Below are 25,074 nucleotides of genomic sequence, written 5' to 3' on the forward strand. Positions count from 1 at the left end.
ACAATAGCACCTATGTCATGTGGCTATTAATGAGTTAATATCACAAGCCCCTAGAACAGCACTTAGCACAGATTTAACTCTCCATAAATTTAGCTACCAATTTACACCTTTGTCTTCTATCCCAGTGGCATGGAGTACCTCCAAGCTGCAAATAATAATTATATTTATAACACTATCTAAGATAAGACTTCCTCTGTTACTAGAGGTGTGCCCTTGAAAAGTCACACAACTTTCTTCAAGTTTAGTTTTCAGATCTAAATAAATGGCCAGAGTCACAGGCCTCATCTTGGATAGTTAATTATCAGGATTTTATGAGTTCATATATGCGAGGAAACCAATGCTTAGCAAGAATCTTGTACGTGGTTGCAGGTTAAAATGATTTGGCTTGTTCTTGGGTTTGACCTTTTAAAGATATTTTATACTTGATAAGGCATTCTGTTTGCTTTTCTGTGTTCTCATAGTACCTTGGGATGCAACAATTTTTAACACCTACCGTACCGGACAATTGTTTGTTTTTTGGTCTGTCTGCCCTCATGAAACTTGGACTTCCCTGAGGGTAAGGGCTAGAATTTCTTTATCTTTGACTTGCTGGCACTTAGCACAGTGGTGTCATATAGTGTTGTGAGAAATAAATCTGTAAAAAAATTGTATGAATGTTTTTCATATTTAGAGAAAGAAAGAATAAAATGAGGGATATTAAAAAGGAAGAGAAGGGAAGTAAGCAAAGAAGAAGGAAGGAAGATGAGAGGAATAAAAATATATAGGAGTGGGAAGACAAAAAAAAATAACAGTAACAGAATCATGTTGATCTGTGTAGTCTAATGGCAGTTCTTTATGATGGAAAACTTTATGTTTTGTCGTAAAATTCCATGCAGACTAATTAATACTTAATTAGAATTTCAAAGGATTCTTAATGAGTAGACAAAACTGAAGTCTGCCTAGCTATATTAAACCCTATTTGGAATTTCTCCTGTTCTTTGAAACTCTTTCCAGTGCATATACAGAAATCATTTACCCTTCTCTTGTAACTGAGGAGTGTCTTGTTAAAAGCAAGAGAACATGGTTGTCTTTGCCTGTCTCTCTCTCCAACACAATGTTCAAGATACTTACCTTTGAAGTAAGGGGATGCGAGTAGATGAAAAGCAAAAGAAAGGCCTTGGATTTTTTGCAATGGGTTCAACGTGTGGCACACAGAGAACGGTGAATTTCGGTAGCGGGGGGCATCGATCTGTTGAATAGTGCCTTTTTATTTCTTTCCAGTAAATTTGGGAGAAAGGAAATGTAGCTGACTTCACAAATACAGATTGAGTGCCTACTGGGTATGCACACATTCATGCATGGAGACAGATGCAAGGCCCTTCGTCCTCCTACCTTCAAGGAACTTACAACCTAGGATAGTTGCAGAAGCAAATAAATTACATCAAAGGATATACAGAACTCTAAAACTGCGTAAGGCTTAAAGTTACTAAGGAGGGTGTCCGAGTGGCTCAGCTGGTTAAGCGACTGCCTTTGGCTCAGATCATGATCCCAAAGTCCTGGAATCAAGTCCCACATCGGGCTCACAGCTCTGCAGGGAGTCTGCTTCTGCATATGGCCTCCTCCCCTCTCATGATCTCTCTCTCTCTCTCAAATAAATAAATAGAATATTTAAATAAGTTACTAAGGAGGGTGTGCCATAGGAAGCATGATGAAAAGCTTTCCAGCAGAGGATGTCTGAAATGTGATTTTGTGGGATAAATATGAGAGTCAAGAGGGTAGGAAGACAAAGAGTATTTTAGGTGGGGAAAGGCATGGAAGCCTGACTTACAAGAATATAATTGGGAATCTACCATCATTTCTGTATGCCTGGAATATCAATCAAATAGAGCAAGCTATCAGGTAGTGAGGCTGGAGAAATAATAACTTGAACTTGAACTTCATCCTCCAGGGAAGAGCCAGGGATGTGGAGATACACAATTAGATGGATGGTTTGTTTAGAAAGATTGCTGTGTGCTTGCTACCATAAAAGTTATTTTCCAAAGTTGCCAGAGAGCTTACTCTACAACAATGTTTCTTAAGCTTGATCATACACCCAAATCACCTGGGTGGCTTTTAAAAAATAGCAGTGCAAATATAACATCGAATTAAGATCTCTGGGCATGAAGCCCAGTCACCAACATTTCTCACGGGCAGCCAGGTTTGAGAATCACTGTGCTAAAACAATAATGCCAGCTTTCCATGTCAGACCAACAATGTGAAGTGGTGGGGCCCAGGTGATGGTTTGTTAGGACTTAACTGGTCCACTGATGTCTTTCCTAAGAGTAAAGGCAATGGAAGAAATGGAAGCTGACTTGACAGTGCTTTCTCACCTCAGCAAATCCAGCCAGTGACTATGGGATTTTAAAACAGCAAAAGGACTCCACTTGATTGAGCAATAGTGGTTAACATTAAGAAAGATTATGAGAGGGACACCTGGCTGGCTCAGTCAAGGAGCACGAGAGTTTTAATCTAGTGGTCATGAGCTGGAGCCCCACACGGGATGTAGAGATTACTTAAATAAATAAAACATATTTTTAAAAAATGATGAGATTAGGAACAGAATCCAAGAAGAGAAGGAAGATACAGGGGATATAGAAAGCTTTGGTGAAAATACACATACCTAGGAGATAAGAGAGAGTTCCTGCATTAGACAAAGAAGATATTAACACCTGTGCTGAGCATGATACTCTGCCTGATTCCCTCATTGCCTCTCTTCCTTTCCCTCTCCTACCTGTGAACTGCCTTCAGTGGACTTTGAAAGCTCTTTACCCTGTAACTGGCTGACTCCTGCTAGCAGAACTAATTAATTAATTAATTAAAAACAAAATTCTAGGATGCCTGGGTGGCTCAGTTGGTTAAGTGCCTGCCTTCAGCTCAGGTCATGATCCCAGGTCCTGGGATCCCACATCAGGCTCCTTGCTCATCAGGGAGCCTGTTTCTCCCCCTCCCTCTGCCTGCCACTCCTTCTGCTTGTGTGTGCACTCGCTCTCTGACAAATGAGTAAATAAAATCTTAAAAAAAAAATCTTCTTGGGGCGCCTGGCTGGCTCAGTGGGTTAAAGCCTCTGCCTTTAGCTCGGGTCATGGTCCCAGGGTCCTGGGATCGAGCCCCACATCGGGCTCTCTGCTCTGCGGGGAGCCTGCTTCTTCCTCTCCCTCAGCCTGCCTCTCTGCCTACTTGTGGTCTCTCTCTGTCAAATAAATAAATAAAATCTTTAAAAAAAAAATCTTCTAAAAAAATTTTTAAATTCAGAGTAAGATAAGGGCTTCACTAAAGTGACCCCCAACATACTGTTTTCTGAAATTGTCTGTGTCATTCCAACAAAGAATCAGATTTTTAAATGTTGATTTAATATCTTAAAGTGAAACTCAGTAAAACATAACATTTTTAGAAAACTAAACATTGTGAACAGAGCCATCCCCCACTGATTATTTTTTATAAAGATTTTGCTTACTCTTCCAGTCCATGAGCATGGAATGTTTTCCCATCTTTTTGTGTCTTCTTCAATTTGCTTCACAAATGTCCTATAGTTTCTAGAGTATACATCCTCTACCTCTTTGGTTAGGTTTTTCCAAAGTACCTTAAGGACTTTGATTCTATTGTAAATGGAATCAATTCCCTAATTTCTCTTTCTACAGTTACATTGTTAGTGTATAGGAAAGCAACTGATTTCCATGCACTGATTTTGTATCCTGCCACATTATTGAATTGCTGTATGAGTCCTAGCAATTGGGGGGTGGAATATTTTAGGTTTTCCACATAAAGTATCATGTCATCTGTGAAGAGAGAGAGTTTGACTTCTTCTCTGCAAGTCTGAGTACATTTTATTTCTTTCTGTTGTCTAACTGCTGTTGCTAGGACTTCCAACACTATGTTGAACAATAGTGGCAAGAGTGAGCTCTGTTGTATTCTAAGGGAAAGGCTCTCAGCTTTTCCCCTTTAACAATGACATTCATAGGGGCACCTGGCTGGCTCAGTGGGCTAAGCCTCTGCCTTCAGTTCAGGTCATGATCTCAGGGTCCTGGGATCGAGCCCCACATCGGGCTCTCTGCTCAGCAGGGAGCCTGCTTCCCCCCACTCTCTCGCTGCCTGTCTCTTTGTCTACTTATGATATCTCTCTCTCTCTCTGTGTGTGTGTGTGTGTGTGTGTGTGTGTGTGTGAAAAAAATAAATAAAATCTTAAAAAAAAAAAAAAAAGAATGACATTCACAGTGTGCCTGCATGGCTTAGTCATTAAGCATCTATCTGTCTTTGGCTCCGGTCATCATTCCAGGGTCCTGGGATTGAGCCCCACATTGGGCTTCCTGCTCAGTGGAAGCCTGCTTCTCCCTCTCCCATTCCCCCTGCTTGTGTTCCCTCTCTGACTGTCTCTCTCTGTCAAATAAATAAACATCTTTTTAAAAAAATGACATTCGCTAGATGGTTTTTATGAAATTGAGAAATACTCCCTGTATGCCTACACTCTGAAGTGTTTTAATCAGGAAAGGATGCTATAGAGGACCATGTAATTCTTGTCCCTTCTCTTATTTATGTGTTCTATCACTTTGATTGATTTGCAAATGTTGAACCACCCTTGCATCTCAGAGATAAATCCCACCTAGTCGTGATGGATAATCCTTTTAATGTACTGTTAGATCCTGTTAGCTAGGATCTTGTTGAGAATTTTGGCATCCATATTCATCAAGGATATTGACCTGTAATTCTCCTTTTTGAAGGGGTCTTTGCCTGGTTTTGGGATCAAGGTAATGCTGGCCTCATAGAAAGAGTTTGAAAGTTTTTCTTCTATTTTTTGAAACAGCTTCAGGAGAATATGTATTAAAATACGTATTAAATTTGAATGTTTGGTAGGATTCCGCAGGGAATCCATCAGGCCCTGGATTATTGTTTTTTGGGAGGTTTTAATTTTATTATTATTATTATTTTTAAAGATTTTATTTATTTATTTGACAGACAGAGATCACAAGTAGGCAGAGAGGCAGGCAGAGAGAGAGGAGGAAGCAGGCTCCCTGCTGAGCAGAGAACCCCATGTGGGGCTCGATCCCAGGACCCTGGGATCATGACCCGAGCCGAAGGCAGAGGCTTTAACCCACTAAGCCACCCAGGCACCCCTGGGAGGTTTTTAATTACTGCTTCAATCTTGTTACTGGCTATTGGGCTATTCAGGTTGTCAGTTTCTTCCTGTTTCTGTCGTGGTAGTTCATAGGTTTTCAGGAAGGCATCCATTTTTTCCAGGTTGCTAATTTATTGGCATATAGTTCTTGATAATAATTTCTGATAATTGTTTCTACTTCCTTGGTGTTAGTCATAATCTCTCCCCTTCAATTCATACTTTTATTAATTTGGGTCCTTTCTCTTTTCTTTTGGATAAGTCTAGTCAGTGGTTTATTGATCTTACTAATTCTTTCAAGGAACCAGCTTTCAAAGAACCAACTAGTTTTGTTAAGATCTGCTCTACTGTATTTCTGGTTTCTAACTCATCAATCTTTGCTCTAATCTTAATTTTTTTCTATTCTTATGCATGGCTTAGGCTTTGTTGTTCTTTCTCCAGTTCCTTAAGGTGTAAAGTTAATTTGTGTATTTGGAATTTTTCTAATTTTTTGAGGGAGGCTTGGATGGCTATGTGTTTTCCACTTAGGACCGCCTTTGCAGTATCCCGTAGGTTTTGGACTGATGCGTCTTCATTCTCATTGGTTTCCATGAATTGTTTAAGTTCTTCCTTGATTTCCTGGCTGATCCAAACATTCTTAAACAGGATGGTCTTTAGCTTCCTAGTGTTTGAATTTCTTCCAAATTTTTTTTCTTGTGGTTGTGTTCCAGTTTCAAAGCATCATTGTCTGAGAATATGCAGGGAGAATATCTCAGTCTTTTGGTATCAGTTGAGACCTGATTGTGTGTGGTCTTTTCTGGAGAAAGTTCCATGTGCATTTGAGAAGAATGAGTATTCTGTTGTTTTAGGGTGGAATCTTGTGTGTATATATATATCCATGAGATCCATCTGGTCCAGTGTATCATTCAAAGCTCTTGTTTCTTTGTTGATTTTCTGCTTAGATGATCTATTGCTGAGAGTGGAGTGTTGAGGTCTCCCACTATTAGCATATTATTATCAATATGTCTCTTTATTTTGGTTAACAGTTGGCTTATGTATTTGGCTGCTCCCATCTTGGGGGCACAGATATTTACAATTGTTAGATCCTCTTGTTGGATAGACCCTTTAAGCATGATATCTATGCTGCTCAGAGCAATCTATATTTTCAATGCCATCCCAATCAAAATACCAATGGCATTTTTTCATTCCAATTTAGGATGGGAATAAACAAACCTAAAATTTGTATGGAATCAAAAAAGAACCTGAATCACCAAGCAAATGTTGAAAAAGAAAAACAAAGTTGGGGGCATCATGTTGCCTGATTTCAAGCTATATCACAAAGCTGTGCTTACCAAGACAGTGTGGTACTGGCACAAAAACAGACACGTAGACCAGTGGAACAGAGTAGAGAGCCCAGGTATGGACCCTCAACTTTATGGTCAACTAATCTTCAACAAAGCAGGAAAAAAATATCCAATAAAAAAAAAGACAGTCTCTTCAATAAATGGTGCTGGGAAAATTGGACAGCTAGATAACGAAGAATGAAACTCAACCATTCTCTTACACCATACACAAAGATAAACTCTAAAGGGATGAAAGACCTCAATATGAGAGACAGGAATCCATCAGAATCCAAGGGGAGAACACAGTGACCTTTTTGACGCCAGCCACAGCAACTTCTTTTAAGACACATGTCCAAAGGCAAGGGAAAAAAATGAACTTTTGGAACTTCATCAAGATAAAAAGCTTTTGCACAGCAAAGGAAACAGTCAACAAAATAAAGTGACAACCCACGGAATGGAAGAAAATATTTGCAAATGACACTATAGATAAAGGGCTGGTATCCAAGATCTATAAAGAATTTCTCAAACTCAACACTCAAAAAAAAAAAAAAAACAAGTAAAAAAAAAAAAATGGGCGGAAGACATGAACACACACTTCTCTAAAGAAGACATATAAATGGCTAATAGACACATGAAAAAAAAAATGTTCAACATCATGAGTCATCAGGGAAATTCAAATCAAAATCCTAGGTACCTCTAGGGTCAACTGTTTGGGTTTTCATTACCAACTATGAGTTTAATTTTTCCCAACTAATCATCAGTATCCTCAAGCAAACGTATATATGTACATACATCCCTTGGGCACGTAGAGCCCAACTGATGGTTACTACAAGACCATGGGTTTCTATTGAGTAAATTCTGTTAAATAATATGCTTTACCTAGCTTGCTTTAATATATCCATGTTTTCTACATGATGAACAATCTCAGCTTATTCTGATCCTTAAAATTTCAGGATACTTAAATGAAGAATTAGTGCCTATTCTGACCAATCAGTATAACTATGTAAAATTAATGTGTGCCACTCTTCTAGGGTGTAGAACTGATCCCCAGAGATAGACAAATTCAAAGTGAATTTACTATTATTTATTGAGAATTATCTTTGAGACAGGTACTATATTCGGCTGTACATCTATCTTTAATCATTTACTTTCAGGTCAGAGCATCTCAATTTTAGTTCCTATAGAAAGATGGTAGAGGTTAAAAAAAAAAAAAGGAAAATAATTTACCTAATATGTAATAAGTGATAATGGTATAGTCTTGGTCTATCCAAGCTGGGCTTTCTTCACTACTTTGTGCCTCGGGAAATGCTTTCCAGTTTGCTTATTTCCACAAAACAGATTTCCTAGAATATTGGGTGCCAGTAGTACCCACTGGCAATGTAATGAGTTGGGGGCATTATCCTCCCTGTGATGTCAGGTTGCAGTTCCTCTGGAATAAATAATCTATGAGACATGCTTGCAGTCAATAGCCACCATTCCTGAAGATCATAACTCAGTGTAAAGCTGATATAAAATCTGTTGCTTTGTAGAACCTACATATAAAAGCGCCCGAAGGAAGTGTGTCCCTCTCTTTTACCCCACCTTCTCTATATGTCTATGATAGAAAGTAAGCAAATACGGGACACAAAGACAGAAAAGGACAATGTGAACATTCTTTAAGTTCACCAGGCACCTCTGTCAGTTATATAATGGATGCGGATGCCAATACAAAATTTTTATTTTACTCTGTTTTTCTTCCTTGGTGCATTCTAAATACTGCACTTGTAGATGTTCCCCAGTTAAGAATGCACTCAGCACTCAGACTCTCCTTCTCTTCACTAATGCATATAATCTGTTGACACATTGTTTTGGAGAAACATAATAACCTCTGTAAATGCGAGAAGCTTTACAACAAACTGGAAGGTGTTAATATAATGGGTACAATAATTCTGGAGGAGAAAAAAAAAAAAAAACCCTTGTAGCTTACAATTTGGAGTCATTTGGCACCTCCGGGTCTATTCTGGAAAAGATTGTTTAAATGAGACAATAAGAGGAAACCAATTTACAACTTGAAATAAACAGAGTTCATGTTTCCATGTTGCTAAAAGGCGAGGTTAGACGAACACTCTACAGTTATCATAAAATTTTTATCAAGAAGCTGCAGTACTTTTAATAATTCATTATTTTACCTTCTTGCAAGAACTCCTGTATGTGCTTTTGAAATGTTGTTTTTATTATCCTGGAAGAATTGGTTTTGAAGAGGAATCTTTCTCTAACTACATGGAGACAAGTCTATTATCAAGGAGTCATGATTAGTATAAACTAATTCTGTCCCTCCTCTTTATACATCTTTCAATTGGTTGTGTTAACAAAGGCATCCTCCTTCCTACCTACATCAGCTTAATGGCATAGAGTGGAAAACACAAAATTGCATATTCAAATCACCTTGAGAGGTTTAAAGAAATTATAATTCATGTGCTGATGTTTTCTATGAAGAGCTAACATTAACAGGCATGTATCTTGTTTTGCTAAATAGAGAATTCCTTCTAACACCTTAATGAATGAGATTCTGTAGATTGCTAAATATATAATCTGTCAAGAACCTGACAATCCACCTTAGAAAGCATTTCATTAAAGAATGGTAAAAGTTACATGATATCACATTGATCAGGCTGAACCAGTCACCCCAACTTCAGCAGAGATGAGTGATCAAACATAAGCATGGTTGTCCAATCATTCTTAGATGTAGAGAAGCCACTGGTCCTTTGTTAGATATAATTTAATTGCACAACACATCTACCTAACTGTCATCCTGATTTCAGTGCATCTTGTCAAGATAATTCTTGAAGGCATTATCCAGTGACTGAGTTAGCTGGTGTCAAAAATGAAAATATGGCTCACAGTGGGGAAGAACCCAAACCCAACAATTTATTAAATGTAAAAAAAAGAAAGAAAGAAAGAAAGAAGCTTGAAGCCATAACAAAATGTGCTGGCCTGAGCTTAACATTCCAAAATTAATCAAATGTGTGTTTTAAAAATATGTTGGAGGATTCCAGCATCCATGCCATGGTTTGATCATTTCCAAATTATGGATTTTAAAACTTAATTAACCCAGGGAATAAGAAAAGACAAAATAACACAACAAAAACAGTTTCTGCGGCTTCCTCATTTGGCAGTTCTCATAATTAGCAAATGTTTATTAAAAATAAACATTTTTCTTTCAAATGCTGTATTTAGAAAATACTGAATGTTTTCAATTATGATTGGTACAAGATGTTTTTAATTTTCATTGAAAAATTCCTAAGAATGAAGTGTTTTAATTTTTCATATAAAATCCTGAATTCATCAATAGAGAAACATTTTGCAAAGTATAAGCCTAATTCCCACCCTTTTCCCCTTAGTTACACAACCTGCCACACATACTTTGACCATTTAATGAGCTAATCTGACACAGAATGTGCAGCACCCCAAAGAGCATTCACTCAGAGGGCCTGAGGGAGAGGTGGGAAGTCACTTGACAAGTCTCCAAAGGGAACTTGTTTGGGGAAAATAAATGGGATTTTTGCCTCCAGAGAAAAACAATAGCCCATTTTTGTTTCCTCCTTCCATGTCCTCCTGTTGGCCACCCCCAGACCCCACAGCTGACCTGCAAGAGAATAAGGGGAGCACATAGATCAGAGGGACCTTCCCATAGAAGCACAGGAGAGTGAAGTCCTCTCTGAACATACTCCTTTTCTTATTTCCACCCTAGTCTTGACATTGGCCTTAGAATCAGAGGTATCCTAAATCAAGGTACAAGCTGGGAATACGGTACATGTGTGTAAGTGTGATAGAGCTAGGAAAGGAGAAGCCTGCAATTATAAGGAAAGAAACCTGTTTGTAGGGCCTACATTTCTGATAATACGTATCTCATATCTCTCTCTCTCTCCCTCCCACCACTGTCTCTCTCTTTCTCTTGTGTGTGTGTGTATGTGTGTATGTGTGTGTGTTTGTATATATATATATACATATGTATATAGAAAGTAAATATATACATACAAACATCTTTTTTGCTCTTGTGTATTGTGTATGTATATATACATATATATACATGCATACATAGATTATATAATATATACATAGAGATTTAGTCTATCAGTTAAGTCTTAGTTTACTTATCTGTAAAATGAGGTTACTAAGGTTGTTGTGACTACAGAATGGGATAATAAATTATTTGAGTCCATGAAAAGGCTTAACATACAGTAGGTGCCCCATAAATGTTATCTTTTAGGAAGCCTCCAGATTGGCTAACAGCTGGAAGTTCCATGTGGCAATTTATTCATTAGTTTATTCATTCATTACCTAATATATGCTGTGGGTGATGAAGTTCTAGAATACGGTTGAGGTTCGGGGGTGAGGTTCGGAGTCCGTGACCAAGGAAGAATTCTTGAGACACTTTTGGTGCACAATGGTGATTCATTAAAGCACTGGGAAAGGACTGGTTGGCAGAAAGAGCTGCTGCCTAGGGGTTGTGAGGGGTGGCAGGTTAGGTACCATGGGGGTGGGAGAAGTAAGGAAAAGAGAGGTTTCAATAGAACTTTCATATGCTAAAGAGGATCTACAAGATACCAGATACCAGAGGCCTTGCCAGCTTCAAGGTTGTTTTTCCCTTTTAACAAGCCATTAACATTAAGCTAGTTAAAAGATTCCTAAAGAATGTCACCTATATCCCAAGGAGGAACGGGAGTGGGGGAAGATTGCAAGGTGTCAGTCCTTTGCTGTGTCCTCAGCCAGCCTTCTGTTCCCTCATGAGTGGAACATAGTGCTCTGTACATGCTGGGGAACATAGCTATGAACAAGACAAATCTGGCCTTCATGCTGCTGGGTCCTATCACGTGGTAACAAATTACAACTGATAAGTATCTGGCACCCAGATACATAGTATACACAATGTATCCTAAGCACCCAGAAGGGAGGTGCTAGGAGAGTTTGAGGCTTGATCTGATCTTCAAGAGCAGGGGAGAACTGTAAGCAGAGGCCTGAAGATGAGTTGGTGATTTATGTGGAGACAAGAGGAAGATCACTCCAAGGCAGAAGGCATTTGCGCAAAACTCCTATAGTAGGAGAAAGCATGGCGAATGGAAAGAGTGCACGGAGGGACCAGCACCAGGTAAAGGTGAAGTCCTTTCAGGCAAAACCTCATAAGCTGCATCAGAGAGTTAGAGCTTGATATGAAGAGTAATGGGTAGCTGTGAAGATGTTAATCATGAAAATGACCAGGTTTTCATAGTCAATAGCTTTCCCTGGATGAGCATGGAAAACGGGTTGGAGAGGCCAAGGCTTTAGACTGGGAGCCCCACGGAGAATCTGTTGCATTCATCTGAAAAGAGAAAATGGTGGCCCAGACAAGCCTGTGAAGATAGAAGAAATGAAGTAAAGTGGGTTATTCAAGGGAAATACTGCCAAATTAAATACAAAGAGGCAAGGTGTCAACTGTTTAGAAGGAGATCCAGGTCAGCCACTGAGAAATAGTTGGACGACTTTGGAATCCCCTTGCCTGAAGGACCAGTGAGAACCAGAAAGAGGTTCTAAAAAACTATCAAGTGGCTGAGATGCAGGACCAGAGGCAAGACCCCTAGTTCCAATGAAGAGCTGGAGGACAAAGTAAAACACCAATAGTAAAGTTGATTTCACCCAGAGGTTTTAAGTAAAGAAATGCTAAGACCTGGGCAGGAGAGTGATCAAGGCAAACTGGAACCTTGCCTAAATCCATGTGCTCCTGGCTAAAGGGACAAGGAAAGGAATAGAGAAAAAAGGTTCAGAGGCTCAGATGTGCAGCCAGACTGTCTGGGTTCAGATCCTGAATCTGTTATTTACTTTGGTCAAGTTGCCTAACCTCTCTGTGCTTCAGTCTCCTCCTCTGTAAAATCAGACTAGCAATAGTAAGTGCTTCATAGGGTTGTTGAAAGGATTAAATGAATGATATAGAGTATTGCCTGGCACATATCAAGAAAAGAATAAATGTTAGCTGCTATTACTATTTTGACCCATCAGCTAATCCAAAATTGCTCTGTCTGAGTCAGAATGAGTTTATGGGCTCAGTGGAGTTGAGCCTGGAGATGGACAGCTATTGAGGTCTGTCGCTGAGCAGGGAGGGTCAAGCAACACAGATTTAAAAAAAAAAAAAAGAAAGAAAGAAAGAAAGAAAAAAGAAAAAAAGAAAAGAAAAAAAAAAAAGAAAGAAAGAAAGGAAAGGAACCCAGGTTCAAGAGAAACACCAGCTGTGAAGAGCTAGAATCAGGATCAGAGCACTTTGCCTTCTATGACTAAGCATTGTTTCTGTTTGGGAGACAGCAAGGGATAAGGGATCAATCTGTGAGATAAATCAGTGGTTCAGAGACTTCAGGATGGGGAGACAGATGAAGGGAAGTGGCGGGATGGTCGCTGCATTGTTTTGCATGAAAAGAACATTTAATCTCTTGTAGAAATTGGTTTTATTCCTTTGCGTTCCAAGTTCCAAAGCACTTCCAATTACCTTGTATTTTTGCAGCTCATAAAGCTCAAGATCTCAAGCTCATTTTAAAAAAATACAATTTTAATCCATTGCAAGAATTTTCACAAAGGTACTACATGTCAGGGGGCAAATTAGCAAAGGAAGAATGACCTCAGAATAAGTCACACAGTTTTTATTTAAAAACGAGGACAAGAACGCTTGGATCGGACACTCCCAATCTAGAAACAGAAAACCAAATTTTCTCTCCATTTCCCAGAAGACCCATTTTTCTGCTTGAAAATACTCAGAAATCTAGCATTTGGTGTGGGGCTGGCTTTGGAGCACTAAATAATGATGATTATTGTTTGGAAATGTTAATTAAAATGACAACATCTTCTACAAATCTCAGCAAGAGACTTTTATACCTGCCTTGTAGCTGCAGTTTGTCTTTTGCTTAAGATTCAGAGATAATATCTGAGTGGCATTAAGCTGGATCCATCAACACCCTTGACACAGTAGATGGCTCTGGGGGATGGTAATGGGCCTCTGAGCTCTCCACCCCTGGGTCACTAGTTCAGATGGGGCTCAGGCTAGGAGGGAATGAGACTCATTATTCTCCCGGTGCCATGAAGAACTTTCTCTTGGATAAATCCGCAGTGTCTGGCCAATTTCTAGGACACGAAGGATCTAATCACAGTGCCGTATGGCATTAATTAGCTCTATTTTCAAACAATAATAACAGCTCTTTGGTAATGATGCAAAGGAAATGATACCTATTGGTTTTTTAAGTAATGGAACCGAAATCTGTTGATATTTACTTTCCAGGTTAGCATAAGGCAGAAAATCTGCGAGAAAAGACATTGGCATTATTCTCAGTAACCTACTTTATTTCCTCTGCTGCTACTGACAATATTACTGGGGAGAAAGGACACAGATTGAAAGCAGCCCAAGGAGGACTGGTTAAGAATCATTATTCCCCGCCTAGTCAGGATAACTGCGTTGAATGGGAATCATGGTGGGAAGGAAATAGTTGTACCCTGTGTAATTACTATAGGTCTTTGACATTTGCCTCATTCTGCTCATTTACAAAATGAGCCTAATAATAACGGCACCAGCTCCTAGGCTTATTATGAGTACTGAATAAATTAGTGAAAATCTTAGCAGATTGCCTGGCTTAATAAATGGGTGATGATGATGATGATGTTATTGCTGCTCATGGTGAGGAGGAGGAGGAGGAAGAGGAGGAGGAGGAAGAAGATAGCAGCTGAGTGTATTTGACCTATTAGCTCACTTTGGGAATGCATGGTAGAGAAATTGATCAGACTAACTACATGGTTGAAGCAAACGTAAAACATCAGGGCACTAAACAAGCATAGATTTTTTTTTTTTAAGATTTTATTTATTTGACACAGAGAGAGAGATCACAAGTAGGCAGAGAGGGAGGCAGAGAGAGAGGAGGGAAGCAGGCTCCCGGGACCCTGGGATCATGACCTGAGCCAAAGGCAGAGGCTTTAACCCACTGAGCCACCCAGGCACCCCAAGCATAGATATTTTAAAGGAAAGCATGTGAGGGCTTACTTCCCAATTTAAACCATAGTCCTCTCGAAACCACCTACTTCTCATATTTTCAGTACACAGTCTCCCTTCAAAGAACAAACTTTGTGGGGGCTCCTGGGTGGCTCAGTGCGTTGAACCTCTGCCTTCAGCTCAGGTCATGATCTCAGGGTCTTGGGATAGAGCCCTGCCCCAGGCTCTCTGCTCAGCGGGGAGCCTGCTCCCCGCCCACCTTCTCTCTCTGCCTACCTTTCTGTCTGTCAAATAAATAAATAAAATCTTAAAAAAAAAAAAAAAAAAGACACACATACTATGTAGTCCGAGGGTGTTAGATTTAGTATACTCCTTGAGTGCATTGTATAGAAGAAGCCTTGAGTTCTTGGTCCAAAGAGCCAGCCATGAATTCCAGTTGTGCCACTTGTCTGAGATATGGTCTTAGAACTGTTATAGCCATTTTGGGGGTTTAATTCTCTAACCCTTAAAATCAGGATCTCAATAGCTATTTGTTATTGATCACTTGCTATGAATCAGCATAAATGTGCTAAAATTATAAATATTTTTCCTTCAAAATAATGCTAAGGAAAGTGCTTTGTAAGCTGTAAATGCAGTAGTCAATAGTTCCACATTTAACAATCAAGGGGGAATACCATGAAGGAATGAAGATTTAAAACATCAGTAGTAATGAAAGTCAGTTTTGGCAGTTAGCATTCAGAGATCGAGATAAAAAGAACTGAAATTTCTTCCAGTGGATTTCTCTAGAGTTTTAGCTGGAATTTCTCTAAAACAAGGGCTCACATGCAAAAGTGTTATGATGAAGTAAATGTGCCAAGGAGACCGCAATAAAGGCCAAACCAGGGTTCACTTGTAGGGGAAGTCTCAAACCCAGCCTGTTCCTTAAGGGAGCTCCAGAGGAGCCTTGACCAATAGAACTTTGTATAATGTTGAACAAATTCTGTACCTGCACGGTCTGAGCTTGGAATGTGGCTAGTACAACTCGAGAATTTTTTTTTTTCTTTAATTTCCTAGGGACTTAAGGTGTAATCAGGGTGTTGGCCAGACCGTGTTCTCATCTGGGTGATTAATTCTCCAAAGAAAGAATCTGCTCCCAAACTCATTTAGGTTGTTAGCAGAATTCAGTTCCTTGTGGCTGACCATCCCAAGGCCCCAGTTTCTTACTGGCTGTCAGCTGGAGGCCACCTCAGTCCTAGATACTGCCCACAGTTTGCCACATGGCCTTTTCCATAGGCCATTCACAATAGGGCTGTTTGCTTCTTCAACACCAACAGTCTTATAAGACTTATATAACCAAAATTAATCAAGGGAGTAATATCCCATCACCTTTGACCTTTATATTCTATTGTTAGAGAGGTTGTGGTCACACTCAGATGAGAAGACTTATAAAAGCATGACTCAGCAGAGGCCCTCTTAAGGTGTATGCACAATAATTCCCCATTGTAACACTGGATATTTTTTTTTAGAGACTATCAAATATACTCTTATTCCAATGAATCTTCACCAAAGGGGGGGGGGGGTGTAAGGTAACTAAGTTGGGAATTATTATCAATATTAAAAATGAGGTTAAGCAAGATTAAATCACTTCTCCCAAAAGCACAGATAATTATTAGCAAAGGTAAGTATCCATAACTTGTGAATCTCTGTCATGTCTCCTCTCTTCTCCATCATGTTTTCTTACAGTGATTCCCAAATGTCAGTCCCTTGAGAGCCACCTTCACAAATTTTGCCTACTGCTGGTTGGCCCAATACTAAATAGGTAATTTTTTTTTAAAAAATAAGTAGTTCATATTCTTCCTATAAATACATTGTCTTTAATAATAACGGTATTTATATTGGTACGGAAAATGGAAGACTAGGATCAGTTGCCATAAATAGATGAAAGCAAACGTGGAATGTCCAGATGTTAAAACCAATACTGTTTGTTTGTGTCCTACCTAAATCCATATTGTCAGTCTAGTGTATGTCACACACACAGGAACAATCCATAACAGCTATGTTGACAAATGTCTCAAATGGTATCCTCCCTCCTGTTCCTAATTATAGCTTACAAGGAGGAATTTGGGGTATATGGCAAGCAGACCTGCCTTCCAAGGAAGATGCATTCTCTGTAAGCTGGCAGGGAATCCAGCATGTGCTCTGGACACTCCTCCTCTGGCTGCCTCAAAAAAGCAACAGCGGTGTCTGTCCTTAGGCACTGCTGTGACTTGGGTGAGAGAGCATCAATAGAAGAAAATGCAATTAACAAATATAATTAGCTCCAACACATTTAGGCATGTCTCCTCTCCTTTTGTCTCCACAGTTACACAAAATTCTTGCCTATCTAGCATTGCATACATTTTGTAGCTTTCCCCTCCTTCCTGTTTTCTTCGACATTGTTCTCATGCTTCTTCAAGGCGCTGGCATTCACCAATTTGGAAAGTGGCAGGGAGAAGGCTCCTCCTTGTCCTAATTCTTCCCACCCCCTTTCCACAAATGATTTGTCCCAATGCTTCACCTCTCTAGAGATAGCTCTATTTCTGTTCAAATTCTCTTTAAAAAGCTTCCAGAACAGTCTTTCATATCATTTGGTTTTAGCATTGTTTTTTAATGCAGATTCCCACCACTTGTATTTATTACTGAAATTTTATTCCATCAGACTCACCATGAACTCCTAGGAATATGCTTCCCTAAATCAGCATACAGATCTTAAGTTCATCTTTTGTCACAACAAATGGGACAGATGTGCTAATTCTATTCTCTTATCTTCACTGACGGGAAATAAGGTTCATAAAAAATAAATATATATGCACAAATAGGGACAGAACAAATATGCTGCTTTTGTATAATAAGCACATTTGAATAATTAACCAACCCCAGCCAGCTTCTGCATAATTCTCTTAACCACTGAAGAAACAAGGAAAGAAACATTTGCTGGGTTTAAAGAGAAAGGAGGGACCCCACAGTATCAGTACTTCCTATAACATCGAGATGGATCATTAAGTCAAAAACAGTAGTAGAAACTGCTCCGCATCCATGACATGCTTGCATTTGACCTTTGGAATAACCCTGGTAGCATTTGCTCAACACATGACTCTTGGGAAAAAAAAAAAAAAACAAATCCTCCATGGAAACCAGCTGAGATAATGACCTCTGGATGATTATTTGCCACTACTATGAATCTCCCTATTTGCCCACCAGATCTATTACTTCTTTCTTGTATCATTTTGGATTGCTTATTTCCTAATCCCAAACCCTAATACCTACTCTGGAGCACCTATTTCAGTGACTCACGTAGATTTTCTTTTCTGGTGTCCTGCCCCACCTCAATCACAACTTTGTACACTCCTTTAATTTCCATGCTTCTAGGCTCCAGCAAAAATCATATCCCTCATTAGTCTTAGCTCCACACAACTGGCAGACTAGAACAACTATCATAATTGCCCTCTAGGAGGATGGGAGCTCGTAGCTATACATGAGCATGCTTATAATTTATCATTTGAATGTAGTCACTATGGATAAAAAGATCACACCTGAGCTTATAGGAGTTTCTGGTTGAAGTGGGGTAGAGAAAAAGAAGAGCAGAACTAAGGAAGTCTAGGGCTAGCTCCCAAGGGCTTGACAAATAATCTGTTTGGATCTTGAAGTCACTGAAGTTGGAAAGGGATTAGTGACAGAGACCAAGGCAATGAGCCAAATACTAAACCTATAAATTAAAAAGGTTACTAGACAGAAGCAAAAGGGAAGCTATCAAATGCTGTTACCGCCAACAACTGTGAGTTTTGGCAGAGACAGAAAAATATATAGCCTGAAAACAGCAAACTGAAGAAACTATATGCCATGAGGTATGTGTGGTATGAAATGAAAATCAGCTTTGACTCATAAGAACTGTGGGAAACATCTATATTATCTTTTAGAGTCATTCTGAGAGGTGGTTGAGAACATAGGAAAGGTTGTTGAATTTAGGCCAACATTTTTTGGAATACTTTAAGAGGACTGGAAGATTGAATACAATTGTAGTCATAATAGGGTTAAGAAAAGTATAGTGATATAGGGTTAAGATGTGGTAACCAGTAAGTCTTGGGCTTCTAGAGATGAATGAAGCTAAATTGTATGAGTCATGGAGAAAGGCAAGGAGGAAGGAAATACTGCACAGGCTTTCACTTTCAAGAAGAAAGTAAAACAGGGGCTCCTGGGTGGCTCAGTGGGTTAAGCCTCTGCCTTCAGCTTGGGTCATGATCTCAGGGTCCTGGGATCGAGTCCCGTATCTGGCTCTCTGCTCAGCAGGGATCCTGCTTCCTCCTCTCTCTCTCTCTGCCTGCCTCTCTGCCTACTTGTGATCTCTCTCTGTCAAATAAATAAATAAAATCTTTAAAAAAAAAAAGAAGAAAGTAAAACATCATGACTTCAAAACTCACATTGGCACAGAATGCTTGTTCTGAGCAGTTGACAGTGTTGGAGACTAAGTTCAGGAGGACCACCCAGCTCTGTGTGAAGCAGTAATGGGTGTCAGATGGGTGAGGAAGATGGGTATTCAGAACTGTGTATTTCATTGGTTCTCAAACTGAAATGTGCAACCGGAAGGGCTCATTTCAGATCTAAAGTTTTGTTTTTTGTTTGTTTTCTGGTTTTCTTCTTCTTGTTGTTTACAAATCTAGAGTTTGAACTCCACCTCCAGAATTCTGGAGAATTCTACTGGAGAAGTCTTGAGAATCTGTAGTTTTAACTAGTTCTCAGCTCCTGCCGCTGCTGTTGCTGGTCATGGCATCACACTTTGAGAACCTCTAGTGTGCAGTCAAAGGAGGAAAAGTTATGATGGTGTCTACCATGCTCCTCTCTGACAAGTAGGACAAGAATTTATTTTCCTACAGTGTGCTTGAGTGCAGCTGGGCGCTCAGACCATATGTTTGAGCATGCAGTGCAGAACATTTAGAAGGTTACCCAGAAATTACTCACTAAGGTAATCTTTAGGGAGTGGGAATGGAGGGCAGGGAAATGGGAAGTAGGACACAGATTTTGTAAACTCTTCAAAGTTCCTCAAATAATTCCTCGAACTCCAAAGGCATTGGTATACTGTGTTCAGTCCAGCTTTTTAAAATCCTCCTCAAACAAGCCTTCCTTCAGAAGTCCTCATTCTCTGGCTCTCAGCTATCAGGCTTCTCTTCTTTCATGGTATTAAGTCAGGCTCCCAGATGGACATGGAATTAAACCCAGATGTTTCAAGTGGAGACACTTTAATGAAGGGACTCCTTCTAGTTAATGTGAGTAGCGTGAAGGAAGGAAAAAAATCACTGTTGAGCTGAGAGCTCGGCGAAGCTCCACAGCTGAAGGGACAGGAGAGGAGATTGTGGTTATGAATCCCCAGCTAAGAGTTAGACCTGGGAGTTGTAACCTTTGAGAGTTCCAGCTCCTCCCATGGAAAGAGAAGGAAATAACCTAAGCTCTCTCCACTCCAGACCTCTGATATCTGACAGGTAACTTCTATTGGTCAAACTCAACTGAAAACTGGTCAGCAAGGGGTGTAGGTGATACATCCATTGGGGTCAGCCTCCCTTTTTGCAAAGAGTAAGACAGAGATTCATGGACAACAGATTTGGGGTGGCAAGCTAAGAATGACCAGCACAACCACCCTTTTCCCACGACAGCATTCACTCCGGCAGCTCTGTCCAACAGCTCTGTCTTCCCTCTCCTTCATTTTCTAGAGTAAGCCTGAATCAAGCTCCCAGAAAAACATATGCTATGAACAAAATACTTCTGTTCCAAACAGTGGCAATTAGCCCATTGAGTTTCAGATAAAATGGTCTATTTCTGCCCCTGCCACTAATTCTGAAATCTTTGAGGGTATTTGGTTATAAATTCTGTAATACCCACATCTGCAGCAGAAGCTGAATGACTGTTACTTACAAGAATAAATGAACAAACCAATGAAAGCTATGCAAGTTCTCCAATTTTCATCTCTTAGTGCCTTAATAGGTCACTGATTGTGATTTTTATGAAATGTAGATGAATATGGGTATCTCAATCCATGATTTTTGCTTGGGTTCCTTCTCATAATTCATTCATCTACCATTTGGTCTTGACACTTAGCTTGAAAAATTATCCCTTCTGAATAGAGGAGGTTAGTAAGCAAGATCTCAACGACATTTGTTTGACACAACAGCTGTTTGTAGTATATATTCTATCGGCAAAGAAGACATTGTAACCCTCTGAAAGTTTTTAATATCAACTAGTGTTCTCCAACAGAAATTTCGGCAATGATGGAAAGGTTTTGCACCTGCACTGTCCACTTCTGGCTCTTCAGGATGTGAACTGCGACTGGTGCATCTAAGAAACTGAGTTTTTAACTTCATTTAGTTTAAATTAATTTTAATAGCCACACATGCCAGTGGCTACTATATGAGACTGATCAGTTATAGACAAAGTATAACCTAGATAGCAGTGAATGTCAACTTCTTACTTGCTCAGCAACAGAGAAAATGTTATTCATATATGATCTGAGCTTAAGTCTCTTTTTTTGCTGGTGTTTAAAAGCAGAGCAGCACAACTTGTTAAAAATAAAATGTGCGTTAGCTTTACTCCCATGCTGGAGATATAGAACTGTCTCTTATCTCTATGAGTCAAGAGAAATTCATTGAATTGGAGACAGTAATAGTGTAGAGTGTATTATACTCCTCATACTTTTTCTACTTGAGGGCACTCTCTTAATGATTTCCGAAAAGTGTCTATTTAGATTTCATCCAAATCAGATGAAAATGGACTCAAATTTCAGCTCTATTAGTTAAAATTGTGCTCATTGGCAGATTTTCCCATCTTTTCTGCCATGTAAGAGAGCAATACTAATTTCTACCTGTTAGCAATACCAGGCATATCGAACAAGACTACGTATGCAAAATAAATGTCATGTTAGATCTGCAATAAATAGGATTTCTTCTTCTTGGGAACCTATTCTTGCAAGGATCCTAGAAACTTCATCTAAGATGACTGCTTACCTTAAAGACATTTTCCTGTGACCTTAGGTAAGCTAGTTAACCTTTTGAAATCAGTTTGTCTAATATTGATACTACTATTTTCAGGGATGATTTCTGGATTAGGAATATTATACAAGCAAAATACCCTGATTTAGTAGGTGCTTAAAAGTAGCTAGAAAGATGTATCAGTGTCTTAAAATAATGACATTTTCAAGGAAAAATTCAGTGGATAAGAAGAGGGTTAGCCTTGATTCCAAACCTCCAAGGGATTCCTGCCCTTTTCAGAAAAATAGACAAATTTACTTCTGCCAAGTGACTAAAATGAGGCAGGAACTATTTATTGATGCCTGCTCTCATACTTGATTTCTTACTCTTTTCCAGCTCCCCTCCCCTCTCTCCAAATAGACAAGGAAACCTATTTTTTTAATCTTCTACTTTCCCTAAACTCTATTCTAGTCTACAGTTTAGATCAGTATTCTTTTACATGAAATGCTTTTTATTGTTTTATATGAAATGCTTTTTATTGAGCTCAAAGTATCTTTGACCCATCCTTTGGACAAAAACATGTGTGCTTGTGTGTGGAACTAAGTGGTAGTGGAGGAAAAGAGAATGTAAAGAGGTATGGGAGGAAAGGGGTTGCTGATGGAAAGTTTGAGTGAAAACTAGGCAGCACTAGTAAGAAGCCAAAAGAACAGCAGGTTGAATTTTTCCTTATGTTGAAGGAAAGTCTCAACTTAGCATCCATAAATGATGCTTTTGCAGAAGTGATGCAAAACTCAGAATGTTCACCATAGCTACAGAGTAAACTGTTCTATAATAGTAGAGTGCAGACCAAACACATTATAAATCAGTGTCACCTAAATATCACTCCACACACATTTAGGGGGTGGGCGGCAAGGTCTAATATGTGCCAATTGCAACAATAGGTAGAGGTATTACAAAGTTTATTCGAACAAAGTCTTTGCCCTCCAAGGGCTCTCAAGCAAGTTGTGGAGACACACATTGATCAACTTACAATTGTGGGATCTGGACCTGCTTACTCAGCAAGAAGAAAGAGGAAAAAATATCCAAAAATTTCCTATCTCTAAGGAAACAGTGTCTGTACTCAGGGCTTAGCCTCATGGTAGAAATGCTGGAGACTACAAAAACACATATAAAAAAAGGAAATAAAAAATACTTAAAAGTCTACCTCCCAGAAGAACCGTATTAGATAGCTAGGGCGGCCATACCAAAGTACCACGGTCTAGGTGACTTAAACAACAGGAATCTATTTTCTTACAGTGCTAGGAGCTGGAAGCCCAAGATTAAGGCATTAGCAGAGTTGGTTTCCTTTGAGGCCTCTCTCCTTGACTTGAAGATGACATGACCTTCTTCCTGTGCCTTCACATGGTCGTTCTTCTTTGTGTGTCTGTCTGTGCTTCTCTTCCTCTTGTAAGGACACCTGTCATACTGGATAGGGCCCATTCTGATGACCTCAGTTAACTCGACCTCTTTAAAGAACTTATCTTCAAATACAATTACATTCTAAGGTACTAGCATTTAAAACTTCAACACATGAATTTTAGGAGGATACAGTTTAGCCCATAACAGGAACACACATTGATATTTTGGTGTATTTCTTTCTTTAATATTACATATTAAAGTGCATATGCATATGCACTTAAAGTGAATAGAACTTGAATTAAAATACTTAAAATACCTATTTTCTTGTAATACTTTATGACAATTATTTCCACATGTCTTCAAATATTCTGTTTAACTATAATTTTTGATGTCTGCATAACATGCTTTCATTTACCTGTACTATTCTTCTATTTAAAATTTAAATTATATCTGCCTTATCACATTATAACTAATGCTGTAATAAAAAGGCTGGTGTATAAATCCTTGATCACAACTGTTATTAGGTCACACTCCTACAAGTAGAATTCACACTTTAACTTTTTTTTTTCTTTTTTTAACCTATTGGCGAATTATTTTCTGGGAAGGACTTGCCATTTCACATTCTTTCTAGTTGTACATATCAGTGCTGCTTTTAAATGTTTCATTTAGAAATGCAATATGAAAACAGAGCCATAATAAAAATATCATCTATGGGGTGTTCAGAGAAGGAATATATTAAGTCACCAAAGAGTACAGTTAGTTGATGGACTGCCAGGGAACCTCTACCCTAATGAATTCACTAAGGTTCAAATACTGGTTCTCAGGGTGGCTAAATAATTTCTTAAATATAATATGGATTATATGGGGCACATAGGTGGCTCAGTCCGTTAAGCATCTGCCTTCAGCAGGGGTCATGATCCCAGGGTCCTGGGATCAAGCCCCGCATTGGTCTCCCTGCACAGTGGAGAGCCTGGTTCTCCCTCTCCCTCTGTCCTCCCCCTGCTCATGCTCTCTCTCTCTCTTGCTTTATTTCAAATAAACAAAATCTTTAAAAAGTAAATACAAATAATATGGGTTATACATGGTTGAGCTAGATTAAGAACCTGGGTCTCTATATTGTGATGAGATCTTTGCTGGTACACTCATCTCTTGGCCTCAAGAAGCCAATGTTGGGGGCACCTGGGTGCTCAGTGGGTTAAAGCCTCTGCCTTTGGCTTGGGTCATGATCCCAGGGTCCTGGGATCAAGCCCCACTTTGGGCTCTCTGCTTAGCAGGGAGCCTGCTTCCTCCTCTCTCTCTATCTGTCTACTTGTGATCTCTGTCTGTCAAATAAATAAATAAAATCTTAAAAAAAAAAAAAAAAAAGAAGAAGCTAGTGTTGATCTCCTATTCCAAATCTTGGAATTTAATATCCACACTTACTTCCTCCAATTGCCCTTGACAGGAGTTTCTCTCAGCTATCTCTCTGTAGAACCTAAATCCCACTCCAACCCAACCCAGCTCTTGTCCTCATAGTGGTTGGTTATGGTACCTCGGGGGAAGGGATGTTTATACAGACAGCACCCATGCCTATTTGTTGAATGCAATACATATTCAAGAGAAAAAATTCTTAATGTATCTGGGCAAGGCCAATGTTTTGCAATTTAATTTAAAAGTGAAAATGAATGTTCAGAGTAGGTTTTCCTTACCTTGCTTACATTATTTGCAACACAGAATTTGCGGAATCATTTGACTCTAAGTCAGAAAGACAACCTGACTTCCTGCACCTGCATAAAATCAAGAAACATAATATAAAAAAGTAAAATTGAATCTATTTCAGACTAAGGAAATCAAACATTATTTAATTTAAGTTTTAAAAGCATTATATATGCAAATCTCAGCCCAATCTCAGAACTCATCAGTCAAAGGTTAAAACAAGTCGTATATTTATATATAAAATTGGGGATAAAAATACATAGGCTATTCTGAGGCTAATTTAATTTCATTCATTAATTCATTCAGCAAGTTTTAATCAAATAAGAATCTATTTTTAGCACTTGTTATCAAGATAAGTAAGCCATTTTCACTGCCCTCAAGTGAGAGATAGCTATTGCTATTGTGGGAGGTCAAAGAAATTAGGGCAGAGCAAGGTGATAAGAACAGTAATAGATACAGGCAAACCAAAGTGATTCATTTGTTCTAGAGATTTTGGTTATGAACTGCCAGAAGGCCAAGATTAGAATCTGCTGTTTTACAGATGTATCCCCAGCACATGACACAGTGTTCACCCACTGGGTTAAG

General features: G+C 39.1%; 1 long non-coding RNA gene across 1 annotated transcript in view; it reads right to left on the reverse strand.

The window, feature by feature from the left end:
• LOC309850554 overlaps positions 1-25,074 on the reverse strand; it is a 43,962-nt gene that overhangs the window by 16,073 nt on the left and 2,815 nt on the right. The window contains exon 2 of the long non-coding RNA XR_014304324.1: positions 24,483-24,560. This is a non-coding gene — a long non-coding RNA (uncharacterized lncRNA). The remainder of the gene's footprint in view (positions 1-24,482; positions 24,561-25,074) is intronic.

This window comes from Mustela nivalis (assembly GCF_964662115.1).
Source record: "Mustela nivalis genome assembly, chromosome: 17".
In the NCBI taxonomy this organism is placed as follows: Eukaryota; Metazoa; Chordata; class Mammalia; order Carnivora; family Mustelidae; genus Mustela; species Mustela nivalis.